General features: G+C 47.6%; 1 pseudogene; it reads left to right on the plus strand.

Annotated features, from left to right (window-relative positions):
• The first annotated feature begins 201 nt into the window (after nt 1-201).
• On the plus strand, nt 202-14,050 carry LOC123105780 (MLO protein homolog 1-like; annotated as a pseudogene).
• The last annotated feature ends 2,419 nt before the right edge of the window (nt 14,051-16,469 follow it).

Genomic DNA, 16,469 nt, shown 5'->3' on the forward strand with positions numbered 1-16,469 from the left:
ATGCATACTCCGGTACTACTAGTAGTAGTAGAGTCTGGTGCGGCACCACGGGCTCGCCATGCATGGAGATGGACCACTCGTGGCCGTCGGCGAAACCGCAGCGCGGCTGCCTGCCACCCCGCCGCCGTTGACGGAGACTTCGCCCGCTCATCCATAAAAGCCCGGCTTGCTCTCACCGGTCCGGCCACACAGACCGCACTTCAGTCCGCCATTCACGCAACCGAGAGCGTAGCGTAGCGTGTGTTTTTTCCTTCCATTCATTTTGCTTTGCTTGCTCCGGCCCGGCACGTAGATAGCTCCTTCGTCCAGACGAGACGACTGGTACTTATTTGTGCGCGTGTCTCGTCGATCGATCGAGGTGGTCGTTTGAGCGGCGGGCCAATGGCGGGGCCGGCGGGAGGGCGGGAGCTGCCGGACACGCCGACGTGGGCGGTGGCGCTCGTTTGCGCCGTCATGATACTCGTCTCGGTCGCCATGGAGCACGCCCTCCACAACCTCGGCCACGTACGTCCGGAACTACTCATTGCTGTGCATTTTTTATGACATTGTCTACTTGCTCATTTTTTTTAAGCTGCCCTCTGATGATTTCGTGTACTTGCTCATTGCTGGCGTGCGTGCGCGCAGTGGTTCCACAAGCGGCACAAGAAGGCCATGGGGGAGGCGCTGGAGAAGATGAAGGCGGAGCTCATGCTGGTGGGCTTCATATCCCTGCTCCTCACCGTGGCGCAGGACCCCATCTCCAAGATATGCATCTCCGTGGAGGCCGGCAGCAAGATGCTCCCGTGCAAGCTGCCCGAAGCTGATTACGCTGGCGACGATGCCAAGGGCAGCCGCCGGAGGCTCCTCTGGCTCCAAGGCGACACCCACCGCCGGTTCCTGGCTGCCCCGGCCGGAGAGGACGTCTGCGCCAAACAGGTGAGCGAGCATGAACATGAACGATCGACGACCTGAATTTCTTCTCTAGCTTCTTGGCTTAGCTTGACAGACTTGATCGGTGTTTGCTGGGAAAGGTGGCGCTGATGTCGGCCGGGAGCATGCACCAGCTGCACATATTCATCTTCGTGCTCGCCGTCTTCCACGTCTTGTACAGCGTGGTCACCATGGCCGTAAGCCGTCTGAAAGTGAGCATGCTTAAGCTGTTTGTCAGTACGTAATCATTTTTTTTTGAACCGGGCATTGTTGAGTAAATAAGCAATTTCTCGATTAAATTAATCCATGAGTAAATCACTAGCATGGCATTGACTAAGTTGATGACGTACTCACTCTGATCTAAACATGCACGTACTAAGCAAGCAGTAGACAAATCTACACATACTGCTAGTACTGCTAATATGAAAATAATCAGGAGCGGGATAAACGAGTTATACCCTCCAGTAGGCCACGCAGAGGCCGCGGCATTGGTGGCAGCAGCGACGTCCTCGGCGACCTTCTTGTCGGCTTCAGCTTTCTCGGCGGCGGCACGATCGGCGTCGGTGGACATGGTGATGACGAAGGCGACGCGGACGTAGAGGAAGTAGACGATCGGAAGCGAGCAGTCGCGTAATCGCTGCCCAAAAACCTATTCGCCCCTCACCCCGTACAGGAACCAGAAGGGCGTGGTTTCGGAGACCTGCTCTCCCGTCGACCGTGTACGTGGCGGACGGGATGGAGTCACCGGCGGCAGCAGCAGCAAAGGAACGACGGTGGGCGTGCGCGTGAGCAGATGTGATCTGTTCGTGGCGGCTAGGGTTAGGAGACACCGCATACTTATAGGCGCAGCCGCGTGGAGAGACGTGGGCTCGACCCACGTCCGAGTCCGTGACAGCCCACGATCCGACGTCTCAGATCGTGGCCCAGCTGTCAGAAAACTCTCCGTTAGTGACTGGCAAAAATAAGCGCGTAGGTGTGAGCTCGGCTCGGCTCAATCCCGCAACCCGCGGCGCATCGTGACGAGGCGGGCGGCGGAGGAGGAGTGCGCGAGGGCCTCTTCTCTTCTCAAGCTCCAATAGCATGTAGAAGAGAAACCCTTATAAACCACTCCAACTCTCCTTCCACTTCCGGGGTGGGACTAAACTTCCCACCACACCTAGTGCCATATAACCCACATGGGCCCTTAGAGATTTTTCAGAAATTGCAATATGGGCCTAGAGCCCATCTCAGATTTCAGCAATCCCCCACCAGATCTCGAGGGCCCATTGTGTCCTCTGTTCCAATTGCTGTTTCGATATACCAGTGTTTCAGTAAAGACCTGTTAAGGTTGAACTTCACCTAGAACAAGTGGCTACACTCCTTCACAACTGAACAATGGACTATGCCTTGAATTGTCAGTTTGGCGTAAAGAAGTTTCACTACATGTCTTACTAGTACTAGGCTGCCGAAGGCTGACCCCTTGGGTGGAGCATATAAGTCACACTCCTGGCCTATTCATGAGCTTACTAGAGATCACCCCAATCTCATAGACTGTGACCAGCAGTCGGGCTCATATAGGTGTGTTCCTCCAAAGATCGCTCTGTAAGATAGCATCTTGCTTTTATAAGCTTTGGAACACATTGAGACCGTAGTCATCCTACCATACAGTATCGAGAGTATTGCATCTCCAACGGAGTGGGTTAGTATAGTTACTCTCCTCAGTTCACCACTGGCTTGTTTTCCCAGGTCCTAGTTCACGGGATCTCCGATCACATAGGTTGGGTTACCACCATGGCAACTCATGTGGGTCTCATACCCATCTCCTTCGATGCATTATCTATCACAACACGTGATAGCCCTTTTGTAAAGGGATCTGCCAGATTCTTAGCCGTATGGACATAGTCCAACGCTATCACTCCGGAGTTTCTTAATTTTCTGACAGCTTTTAATCTCATTCTTATGTGTTTGGTGGACTTCATGTTGTCCTTTGAACTCTTCACCTTGGTGATGACAGTCTGATTGTCACAGTTCATAAGGATAGCCGGAACCGGTTTATCAACCAATGGCAAGTCCATCAAAAGATCTCGAAGCCATCTCGCTTCAACACCAGATGTGTCTAATGCCGTTAATTCTGCTTCCATTGTCGATCTCGTTAAGATCGTTTGCTTGCAAGACTTCCAGGAAACAGCGCCACCTCCAAGAGTAAACATATACCCAGTTGTGGCCTTCATCTCATCAGCATCAGAGATCCAATTCGCATCACTATACCCTTCAAGTACCGACGGGTATCCGGTATAGTGAAGTCCATAGTTCATAGTACCTTTCAGATAGCGCATAACTCTCTCAACAGCATGCCAATGTACATCACCCGGTTTGGAAACAAAGCGGCTCAGTTTGCTCACAGCAAACGCGATGTCAGGCCTCGTTGCGCTCGCTAGGTACATCAGTGAACCAATGATTTGAGAGTATCTCAATTGATCTTTAGCCATGCCTTTGGACTTTCGAATCAATACGCTAGGATCATATGATGTTTGAGATGGTGTGCAGTCCGAATATCCAAAACGACTCAACACCTTCTCAACGTAATGGGATTGCAGAAGTGTGATCCCACCCTCATTATCTCTCAGTAGCTTGATGTTCAAGATAACATCAGCCACACCAAGGTCTTTCATCTCAAAGTTCTGAGATAGAAACGATTTGACCTCCTCAATGACTTTGAGGTTTGTTCCGAATATCAGTATGTCATCAACATACAAGCACAGTATAACTCCTTCGCCCCCACCATGGCGATAGTATACACATTTGTCAGCCTCATTAACAACGAAACCAACAGATGTCAGAGTTGTATTAAACTTATCATGCCATTGCTTAGGTGCTTCTTTCAGGCCATATAAAGATTTTATCAACCTACACACCTTTCTTTCCTGACCATCTATCACAAAGCCATCAGGCTGTTGCATGTAGATTTCCTCCTTTAGCTCTCCATTTAGAAAAGCCGTCTTAACATCCATCTGATGGACGAGAAGACCATGTGAGGCCGCCAACGAGAGTAATACTCGAATGGTGGTCAGTCTAGCCACAGGTGAATAAGTATCAAAGAAATCTTCCTCTTCTTGCTGGTCATAGCCCTTGGCCACAAGCCTAGCCTTGTACTTTTCAATCGTACCATCGGGCCTAAGCTTCTTTTTGAACACCCACTTACATCCCAGTGGTTTGCAACCATAGGGACGGTCAGTGATCTCCCATGTCCCGTTAGCCATGATGGAATCCATCTCGCTACGGACCGCATCCTTCCAGTAGTCAGCTTCTGGAGAGGCATACGCTTCTGAAATAGAAGTGGGAGTATCATCCACGAGGTACACGAAGAAATCATCACCAAAGGTCTTTGCAGTCCTTTGTCTCTTGCCCCTACCAAGGGTTTCCTCGTCATCCTCCTCGGGATTTTCATCATGTGTTTGTTCATAATATTCCATAAGGATGGCAGGTTCAGGAGTCTCCTCAGATTCCTGTCTAGAAGTGCTTTGCATATCTCTCATAGGAAAAATATCCTCAAAGAATGTAGCATCCTTAGACTCCATAATTGTACCGATCTTCTGGTCAGGTACCTCAGATTTCACTACTAGAAATCTATAGCCAACGATGTTCTTAGCGTAGCCCAAATTAATGCAGTCCACGGTCTTATGTCCAAGCTTACGCTTTTTGGGGATCGGCACGTTGACTTTCGCCAAACAGCCCCAAGTGCGCAAGTACGAGAGTGTCGTCCTTCTCTTTGCCCATTTCTCATAGGGAGTGATCTCACTATCCTTTGTCGGAACTTTATTCAGGACATGACATGCCGTCAATATAGCCTCCCCCCACCATGCCTTGGATAAACCCGATGTATCTAACATGGCGTTAACCAAATCAGTCAGAGTACGGTTTTTCCGCTCGGCAACCCCGTTTGACTGGGGTGAATAGGGAGGCGTCCTCTCATGAATAATGCCGTGTTCCGCACAGAAGGAATCAAACTCACTCGAGAAGTACTCTCCACCACGATCTGACCGGACTCGTTTAATTTTCTTTTCAAGTTGATTTTCAACTTCTGCCTTATAGATTTTAAAGTAGTGTAGAGCCTCATCTTTAGTATTTAACAGATACACATAGCAATATCTAGTGGAATCATCTATCAATGTCATGAAGTATCTCTTTCCACCTTTAGTCAATACACCATTCATCTCACAAAGATCAGAATGTATGAGTTCTAATGGTACCAGGTGTCTCTCCTCCGCGGCCTTATGAGGCTTGCGAGGTTGCTTAGCTTGCACACATGAAAGGCACTTAGAACCTTTGGCTAAAGTGAAACTCGGGATTAAATCCAACTTGGCTAGCCGCATCATAACACCAAAACTAATGTGACAAAGACGTGAATGCCAAACTTCAGATTCATTAACATTCGAATGAATATGGTTCACGACTTTATTACAAAAATCTGCGAGGGAAAGGCGGAACATCCCTCCGCTCTCATAACCTTTTCCAACAAAGAGTCCATATTTTGTAACAACTAATTTATTAGACTCGAAAACCAACTTAAACCCTTCTCTACATAGAAGGGAGCCACTAACGAGGTTCTTCTTGATGGCGGGGACATGCTGCACGTTCTTCAGCTGCACGATCCTTCCCGAAGTAAACTTCAGATCGACCGTGCCAACACCATGAACAGAAGCACTCGCGCCATTCCCCATCAATACGGACCCGTGACCTGTGACCTGGTAAGAAGTGAACAATGAAATGTCAGCACACACATGAACACCTGCACCTGTGTCCACCCACCAATCGTTGGGTTGAAACACTGAAAAAACAGTAAATAAATTACCATACCCAGATGCACCATTCTCATTGTTGCCCACAATCATGTTGACAGACTTGGAGTCCTGTCCTGACTTCTTGTACTTGTTTGGGCACTTGTTGGCCCAATGTTCAACCGAACCACAAGTAAAGCAGCCCTCGTCCTTCTTGTTCTTCTTGAAGGTCTTCTCTTCTTAAAGTCGGTATTGTGTTGGACACCGTTCTTTCCCTTGGGCTTGTGGGAGTTGAAGTTCTTCTGGTTCACCATGTTGGCAACAGAAGTCCCTTCGGCCCCTTTTCCTTGCGAGTCTTTTGCCCTTGAATTCTGCTCAACACTCAGATGGCCAATGACATCCTCCACAGAGAATTCACGCCTCTGATGTTTCAGAGTGGTGGCAAAGTTCCTCCAGGAATTAGGGAGCTTAGCGATTATGCAGCCCGCGACAAACTTGCCCGGTAACTCGCACTTGAGAAGCTCAAGTTCCTTAACAATGCATATTATCTCATGAGCCTGCTCCAATACAGGACGGTTTTCAACCATCTTGTAATCGTGGAACTGCTCTATAATATACATCTCGCTCCCTGCATCGGCGGCCCCGAATTTAGATTCGAGCGCCTCCCACAAGTCCTTGGCGACATGCACATGTAAATATGCGTCGACCAGTTTATCTCCGATCACGCTAAGAACTGCTCCGAGAAACACAACGGTAGCCTCCTTGAACGCCTTCTCCTGTTCAGGAGCAATCGTTCCCGTGGAGACACCGGTGACCCAGAACACGTTCATAGCCGTGAGCCATAACGTGGTCTTAGTCTGCCAACGCTTGAAGTATGTACCGGTAAACTTATCCGGTTTTAGTGCAGCGGCAAAGCCACTTGCCGAGAAATTCCTACACATAATAGGTTTTTGGATTGTTGAGTAAATAGGCAATTTCTCGATTAAATTAATCCATGAGTAAATCACTAGCATGGCATTGACTAAGTTGATGACGTACTCACTCTGATCTAAACATGCACGTACTAAGCAAGCAGTAGACAAATCTACACATACTGCTAGTACTGCTAATATGAAAATAATCAGGAGCGGGATAAACGAGTTATACCCTCCAGTAGGCCACGCAGAGGCCGCGGCATTGGTGGCAGCAGCGGCGTCCTCGGCGACCTTCTTGTCGGCTTCAGCTTTCTCGGCGGCGGCACGGTCGGCGTCGGTGGACATGGTGATGACGAAGGCGACGCGGACGTAGAGGAAGTAGACGATCGGAAGCGAGCAGTCGCGTAATCGCTGCCCAAAAACCTATTCGCCCCTCACCCCGTACAGGAACCAGAAGGGCGTGGTTTCGGAGACCTGCTCTCCCGTCGACCGTGTACGTGGCGGACGGGATGGAGTCACCAGCGGCAGCAGCAGCAAAGGAACGACGGTGGGCGTGCGCGTGAGCAGATGTGATCTGTTCGTGGCGGCTAGGGTTAGGAGACACCGCATACTTATAGGCGCAGCCGCGTGGAGAGACGTGGGCTCGACCCACGTCCGAGTCCGTGACAGCCCACGATCCGACGTCTCAGATCGTGGCCCAGCTGTCAGAAAACTCTCCGTTAGTGACTGGCAAAAATAAGCGCGTAGGTGTGAGCTCGGCTCGGCTCAATCCCGCAACCCGCGGCGCGTCGTGACGAGGCGTGGCGTGGCGAGGCGGGCGGCGGAGGAGGAGTGCGCGAGGGCCTCTTCTCTTCTCAAGCTCCAATAGCATGTAGAAGAGAAACCCTTATAAACCACTCCAACTCTCCTTCCACTTCCGGGGTGGGACTAAACTTCCCACCACACCTAGTGCCATATAACCCACATGGGCCCTTAGAGATTTTTCAGAAATTGCAATATGGGCCTAGAGCCCATCTCAGATTTCAGCAGGCATTACCCCTTTCCATTACTGCAACATAACGAAAATACAGCAGTCCAAAGAGAAGGAGAAAAGGGGAAGCGAGTCCAACGCATCACCGGGAAACCCACTGTGAGCACTCGCCATCGAGATTACTCACTGCGGGGCGAAAACCCGACGACACCTAATCACAGTAGCTAGCATCCAAGGCCTAAAGCCCCAAAAAAACACAAGACATAAAGCTTGCACACAGCATAGCAACATAGTTCAAGCCCACGTAAGGGGGGGAAGTAACTCAAGCAACTATTTGAACCATGGAGCAGCATCTCCAGCAGATCAGCATGCCGCCTCATCTTGGTTCGCCGCACAGATTCTCATCATCATCGACGCTTCATCTTGCCTCAGCAGTCCTGCCCAGTAACACATTAAGGCACACGCAGAAAAAATACATTCAAACGGGTTTGTAAGCGGTTTGAATTCAAAGGTAGCTCTATTACGACAAGACCATATCGCCCAGCATACAACAGCAATCCCTGCTGTATAAAAATTTTCCCCACCAGGGAAGAACGTATAGCACCATGCATAAGCTTGCCAAATGTTATCGGGACACAGGGCAGTACCAAACATGCATGCCACCGTCCTTCAGGTCACCCTGGCAACAGGGCATGTAAAGAATAAGTGTTGAGCAGTCTCTCGCCCACCACAAAAAGAACATTTAGGATTTCCCTTCCACCCTCGATGCTTCATCACATCTCTCGTTAGGACAGCATCTTGAAACAGCTGCCACAAAAATATTTGAATCTTAAGAGGTATTCTGGCATTCTAGATCCATCTATAATCGCATCCAGCAATGTTCCTTTCCAGGAAAGAGTAAACTGATTTAGTAGTAAAAGATGATTTCCCTCCCATGCCCCATCTAATCACATCGGAGGCCTCTGAGACACAAGCCTTTCTAGCCATTTTACTCACATTCACCCATTGAGCACTGAGCTCACAGTTCAATCTCCTTCTAAAGAAAGAGGAGGGATCAGCATTTAGGCACTGGGCCACTGTGCACTCAGGAAAGTTACAGATGGAGAATAAACGAGGAAATTGTTCCGCCGGAGGGGTGTTGTTCCCAATGGGGTCAATCCACAGCCCAGCAACCACTCTTCTCCCTGCCATATATAGATGTTTCACCTTCATAATGGCCTTCCAGCACGAAGAATCATTGCTTTTCATTTTAATACTAGCCACTGTGGCCCTATTAAAATAGTTCGCTTTCACAATATCTTGCCACAGGCCGGATTTAGTTTCTAGTTTCCACCACCATTTAGTAAGTAAACTGAGGTTCTGTTTGTGTAAATATTTTACACCCAGCCCTCCTTTTTTCTTAGATCTGCATATTCTAGTCCACTTGACAAGATAATATCGTTTTTTATTCTGGGTCACGTGCCAGAAAAATCTCCTTCTACACTTGTCAATCCTAGCAAGTATAGTTTTGGATAAAAGAAACATGGCCATATAATAAAATGCAATGCTAGAGATGTTAGCATTTAGTAATGTCAGGCGTCCTCCGGAGGAGGCATTTCCCCCCAATCCAGAGTCACATTTTTGGATGTATCTGGATTCCAGAAAATCCCAGTCAGCAGCTTGCAAGGAGGAAAAGGTCACTGGCACTCCCAGATATTTCATGGGAAAGTGCCCTATTTGGTAATCAAACATATCAGCATATGCTTTAAGAGTATCATCATCGCCCCCCCCCCCCCCCCCCCACACACACACACACACATAGGATTTCACTTTTTTGGAAATTGATCTTGAGCCCAGACATGAGCTCAAAGATGTATAGTAACAATTTCATATTCACAGCCTTATCTAGGTCATGATCAATACATAAGACCGTATCATCTGCATATTGCAGAATGGCCACACCATTTTCAATAAGATCTGGCGCCAGCCCAACAATTAGATTGTTTTTTTGTGCTGATAACACCATCTTAAACAAGCACTCGACTGCTATGTTGAAGAGGAATGGCGACACAGGATCTCCTTGTCTGACCCCCTTAAAACTTTTGAAATAAGGCCCCATAACATTATTCAACTTAACACTGACAGTGCCACCAGTCAGGACACTTTTGATCCACTTACACCAAGTGGTACCGAACCCTCTCATCTCGAGACATTCCAACAGAAAGTCCCAATTCACCTTGTCATATGCTTTCTCGAAATCAAGCTTAAGAACGATGCCTACTCTTTTTTTATGGAAGTGTGATGTAAAATCTCATGCAAAGACAGTACCCCATCCATGATATTTCTATGCTTAATAAATGCATTCTGATGTCTACTGAATAACTTGTCAGCAAAAGGTACCACTCTGTTATCGAGCACCTTAGTGATCAATTTGTAAGGACATCTCAACAAACAGATGGGTCTAAACTGCTGGATTTTGTTAGCCCCATTGATTTTTGGTAACAAAGTTATGATACCATAGTTCAATCTACTAACGTCGAGCTCTCCTGCATGAGAGACAGTGAACAGCTTCATAATGTCCTCTTTAACTATATCCCAACAATGCTGGTAGAATTCAGCAGGTATATTATCCGGGCCCGGAGCCCTATTGCTTTTCATGGAAAACAAGGCTTTTCTCACTTCCTCTTCCGTGAACGGCCTGTTAAGGATCTCATTATCTAGCTCATAGAGCTTCTCTTCTTCTCCCCAAATATCAGGGTCAAGATGAAACATGTTCCCCTGGGCTGGCCCAAAAAGACTTTTATAAAAGTCAGTAGCATGCTCCAGGAGCTTCTCAGTCCCTTCAATCACCGCATCCCCAACATTAAAAGAATGAATAGTATTTTTTCGTTTATTCCCATTGGCTATTTTTTGATAATAATCCGTGTTTCGGTCCCTCCCAAGCAACCATCTCTCTTTAGACTGTTGAAACAAAAAAAGCTCCTCATTAATAAGGATTTCATTCAGCTCCACTAGGAGATCAGTTTTCCTACCAAATATTTCATGGTCAATATTACCATCCTCTTCTAGTTTTTCAATAAAAGCAAGTTCGTCTCTAATCTCCTGCTTCCTTTTCTTCTCATGACCAAACTTGTTTGATCCCCGGCCTTTGAAAAATTTCTTAAGTCTTTTCAGTTTGATATTCAAGATATCAATAGGATCGGTAGCATTCACTTTTTGGTTCCAAATCTTGTTAACTAGAGGAACAAACTCCTCAGATTTTAACCAACTCAGCTCAAATCTAAACTCTCTCTTTTGTGGAGCTCTAATAACATGATTATCAAAGTACAAAAGGAGAGCATTGTGGTCAGAGACCTCCCTAATGAGCTTTTTCATGTTAACAAGAGGAAACATGTCTTCCCAATCGTTGCTCATAAGCACACGATCCAGTTTTTCCAAGGTGGGATGCGCTTGATTATTAGACCAAGTGTAGGCTCCTCCACTCATATGAATCTCATTCAAACACATAGTGTTGATGATTGAATTAAACAGATCAGAGTGCACCGAACGGTGCCATCTTTTATTTTTCTCCCCACTATGCCTAAGAATATTGAAGTCACCTCCAATCAACAGGGGGGTTTGAATGTGGCAGCAAAAATCCTCCAGTTCGCTAAGGAAATCACTCTTGTCACACTCATGAGCCGCTTCATACACTGTACAAAATGTCCAAATTTTTTTCATAATGATATCATAAAGAGATACCTGCAGAATAAATCTGTCTTTCCTCCAAGCAACTACTTCAAATTTTTCTTTTTGAACACCACATAGTATACCCCCAGCCTTACCAATTGAGGGGATACGGTCCCACTCAAACAAACTATAAGGGTCAAGTTTCCTGAAATAACTCTCCAAGAAATTCTTCTTTAAAGTTTCTTGCAAACAAATAAAATCAAGGAAATGGTCTCTAATATATGGGATAGGCAGGTTTTCATCTCTTTTTTTCCTGCCCCCTGCAATTCCAAAATTGACCTATCATTTATGTCTTTTCCCTTTTCTCCCCTCTGGTGGCCCTGGTATTATGAACAGGGCTGCCAGCTTGTTTTTTCTCAACAAGATTTTTTTGACTTCTAGTAGTGGGTCTGAATACAGCTATTTGAACTTTAGGACTTTTCTTTTTCCTAGACCGGACCATGGTAAATTTTTCTTCCATGTCCTCATCTTCATTTCCCCATTCAGTACTAAGAGGAGTTGTTTCCCCTTTTCCATTGGTGATATACATCACCTCTTCTTCATTCCTCATATTTTTCTTTTCCTCCTCTTTTTTAGAGTTTTCCCCCCTTATTATTTCAAGTTCTCTAATGATATCCACATTAGAGAAATTATTGTCAGGAAAAACTACCCCCATTTTAACAGCATGAATCATGAGCTCAGGATTAGATAAAGCATCAAAAGAGTTATGATTTGCTAAATTACCTTCCAGATTTCTCTTTTTGAAAATGGCCACAGCCTTCTCTTGCATTCTTCCTTCCATATTCTGCAAGTTCCACAGGCTAAATCTCTTAACTTCTTCAGATACAAGGGGAGGTGTAGGGATCACCTCTCCCACATCCTCAGAAGAAGAAGTGGGGTATTGTACGTAATCCTTGGTTTCCACTGCAAAGCTGGCACTGATCCTAGTCTGCTCTGCAGATGAAGCAATGGAAGAAGTGGGAGTCGGAGACCGCCTCGCTGGAGTATCAGTTCGCCAATGGTCAGGATCTATCTACTCTGCATTTTCTTACTGAAACGTACACGATCGTCGCAGTGAGCTGATATGTTGTTGAACCGATTGAATCCCTCTCAGATCCCTCGCGGTGCCGGTTCACGCACCAGACGACGTTCGTGAGGCGGCACCTGGGCCTGTCCAGCACCCCCGGCGTCAGATGGGTGGTGGCCTTCTTCAGGCAGTTCTTCGGGTCGGTCACCAAGGTGGACTACCTGACGCTGCGCCAGGGCTTCATCGCAGAAGAGCAGGTTCGACTTCCACAAGTACATCAAGAGGTCGCTGGAGGACGACTTCAAGGTCGTCGTCGGCATCAGGTATTCCTTTCTCTTCGCTAACGCACGTATCTCATCTCATGATTGCTACAACTACAATATGAGTGAGTCCTTTGCACAAAAAATTGATATACAATTGCCGCTACGTCTCATACTGATCTTGAGTTCTTGACACATTTGCCCTCTTGTCGCAGTCTCAAGCTCTGGTTCGTGGCGGTCCTCATACTCTTCCTTGATTTCCACGGTACCGGCTTTCATCCTGTCCTGCTCGCTTTCTCCTCGGTTTCTCTCCATAATTTGTGAATTTGTCTCGTAACCACCACCGTCATCTTCTCGCAGGGATCGGCACTCTTATCTGGATGTCTGTGGTTCCTCTCGTGGTATGTACTCCTAGAATTTCTTCCTCCAATGGAATAGCCACCCGGGCAACTGAGATGCAACTCCAAACTTAATTAACATGTCATTTGCTGTCTTGTGTCGTGTGTAACATCACCAGATCCTGTTGTGGGTCGGGACCAAGCTGGAGATGGTGATCATATGGAGATGGCCCAGGAGATCCAGGACCGGGAGAGCGTCGTCAAGGGGGCTCCCGCCGTCGAGCCCAGCAACAAGTACTTCTGGTTCGACCGCCCCGACTGGGTCCTTTTCCTCATACACCTCACACTCTTCCAGAACGCGTTTCAGATGGCACATTTCGTGTGGACAGTGGTACGTACGTATACTTGCCACTTCAGTCATGGATGCAAGGCACCAAGTGCTGCTGATGAACTGCACTGACAGAGTTCTGTTGTATGTACAGCAGGCCACGCCTGACTTGAAGAAATGCTACCATCAGAAAATGGGAGTGAGCATCGCCAAGGTGGTGCTGGGGGTGGCCGCCCAGATCATGTGCAGCTACATCACCTTCCCGCTCTACGCGCTCGTCACGCAGATGGGCTCACACATGAAGAGAAGCGTCTTCAACGAGCAGACGGCCAAGGCGCTCACCAACTGGCGAAAGGTGGAGAAGAAGAAGGCCCGGGACGCGGACATGCTGAGGGCGCAGATGAGTCAAGGCTCGTCGCCGGTGCACCTGCTCCACAATGCCGGGGCGCGGTCCGACGATCCCCGGAGCGCGCCGGCGTCGCCGAGGGCCGAGAAGGGGGGCGGGGGCGTGCAGCATCCGGCGCGCAGGGTGCCTCCTTGTGACGGGTGGAGGTCGGCCTCGTTGCCGGCCCTCGACGCTCACATCACCGGTGCAGATTTTTGCTTCAGCACGCAACGTTGACCGATCAGACAAATTCATTCATTATTTTTTTCGTCAAGATAGTGTTAGAAGCGTATCATTTCATCGATAGTTCATAGAAATTTCGGGGATGGCTGTCCTACTACTATGTACACAAGAGCGCAGCAAAGGATGCCGGTGAGCAGTAGAAAAGGGTTGCTCTCCAAGTCTCCATTGATCTTGTCAAGTGTATGTGACAAAATGTTTTTTAAAAAAAGTGCATGTCACAACCAGGAACTGAATTTGTGATGAAACGTGCAAAAAAAAATAGCAACTTTTGCAAACCAATATGTGATTGGATGGTTAGGTGGAAAGTAATATCCCTGATCCATCAAGGTTCAAGTCTTCATTTTTGCATTTATCCTGATTTATTTCAGGATTTCCGGCGATGCGCCTTCAGTGGAACGAGACGTTTCCGTCGACTACGAGGCGTCTATGGTGACTTCGTAAAATCTCAAGAAGATTTACCGGCTCGGTCCCTTGGAGGTGCTCATAGGGAAGGGTATACGTGCGTACGTTCATAGAGGTGAATATATGCGCGCGCGCGCGCGTGTGTGTGTGTGTGTGTGTGTGTGTGTGTATAAGCGCTTGCGTTTGCACCGTGTTAACAAAAAGAATTGCCACTTTCACCGAGTCAAAAAAGACACTGCTAAGGGCGTGTTTGGTAGCCCGCATTACCTCCAACAGGCTGAGTTGGGCACAAAAAACACGTTTGGTTGCAAACAGGATGGGCTGGCTCGCATTGGCATGAACCTTAAAGCAGCCCAGAGCCTGTCTCGTTGGAAAGCCTCAAATCGGCAGTTTCCAGTGGGCCAGGCTGAGTGTGGCACAAAAGGGATGTTGCTCCCACGCGAGGGAGCAAGGCGAAATCGATTGGGGATGTCGGGAGATGGAAATCGGTGCGGCGGGACAGCGCCAAATCTAGCCTCACCCCCTCATTTACTCAGTCGCCACTAGATCATCCTATATTCTTAGCACCGGTGACAGCGGCGACTCAGATCTGCGCAAGCGGTGTTGGTGGAAGCGGCAGACGCGGCAGTAGCACTCTCCGACAGCAGGAGCTACTACTTCCCTTCGTCATTGTTGTCGTCTCCGAAGCCGGTAAGCAACACCCCGTCCCCTTCCTATGTTAGGTCGATTTTTAGGCCGTTAGGTAAGGTGTAGTATCGATTTCCCCATTGCTCAACAGACCATCGATGTGGACTAGGTTATGGACATGTGAATGAAGCTGGTATTTCAGGCTACAGCACTGATAGCTGTGATTCAGGCATGGCACATGTTGATGCACAAGAGAGTTGTTCATCGTGGTAAGAGGCGTGTCATCTGTTATGGTCCAATGTTTATGCGGGATCAGGAGAGGATGGCGAATCTAAACTACATCTACAACTGCAACGACACAGAGGCTCTGCGGATGCTTCGAATGAAAAGAACACCATTTGTCAGGCTTGTGCAGACCTTCAGGAGCAGGGGCTGCTACAAGATAGCATGCACACCAGTGTGGAAGAGCAAGTAGCCATGTTCCTCCATGTTGTTGGTCATAACCACCGATTCAGGGTTATGCACAACACCTTAAGGAGATCAATGGAGGCCATCTCCATGTACTTCAGGCAAGTGTTGTATGTTCTTGGGAAACTCAGAGGAGATATGATCGTGTCACCAACCGGCCGGACTCCTATCAAGATTTGAACTAGCCGAAGATGGTACCCATACTTCAAGGTGAGCACTGACAGTATGTAGTTCATGCCTTGATATGCTTCTATTGTTCGGCTATAGCCATAACACAATCATGTAATGCCATTTTAGGATTGCATTGGGGCAATAGATGTTGGAAATATGCCCTAGAGGCAATAATAAATTGATTATTATTATATTTCCTTGTTTATGATAATCGTTTATTATCCATGCTATAGTTGTATTGATAGGAAACTCAGATACATGTGTGGATACATAGACAACACCATGTCCCTAGTAAGCCTCTAGTTGACTAGCTCGTTGATCAATAGATGGTTACGGTTTCCTGACCATGGACATTGGATGTCATTGATAACGGGATCACATCATTAGGAGAATGATGTGATGGACAAAGACCCAATCCTAAGCCTAGCACAAAGATCATGTAGTTCGTATGCTAAAGCTTTTCTAATGTCAAGTATCATTTCCTTAGACCATGAGATTGTGCAACTCCCGGATACCGTAGGAGTGCTTTGGGTGCGCCAAACGTCACAACGTAACTGGGTGGCTATAAAGGTACACTACGGGTATCTCCGAAAGTGTCTGTTGGGTTGGCACGAATCGAGACTGGGATTTGTCACTCCGTGTAAACGGAGAGGTATCTCTGGGCCCACTCGGTAGGACATCATCATAATGTGCACAATGTGATCAAGGAGTTGATCACGGGATGATGTGTTACGGAACGAGTAAAAGAGACTTGCCGGTAACGAGATTGAACAAGGTATCAGGATACCGACGATCGAATCTCGGGCAAGTATCGTATCGATAGACAAAGGGAATTGTATACGGGATTGATTAAGTCCTTGACATCGTGGTTCATCCGATGAGATCATCGTGGAACATGTGGGAGCCAACATGGGTATCCAGATCCCGCTGTTGGTTATTGACCGGAGAGTCATCTCGGTCATGTCTGCATGTCTCCCGAACCC

Source organism: Triticum aestivum, chromosome 5A (genome assembly GCF_018294505.1).
Source record: "Triticum aestivum cultivar Chinese Spring chromosome 5A, IWGSC CS RefSeq v2.1, whole genome shotgun sequence".
In the NCBI taxonomy this organism is placed as follows: domain Eukaryota; kingdom Viridiplantae; phylum Streptophyta; class Magnoliopsida; order Poales; family Poaceae; genus Triticum; species Triticum aestivum.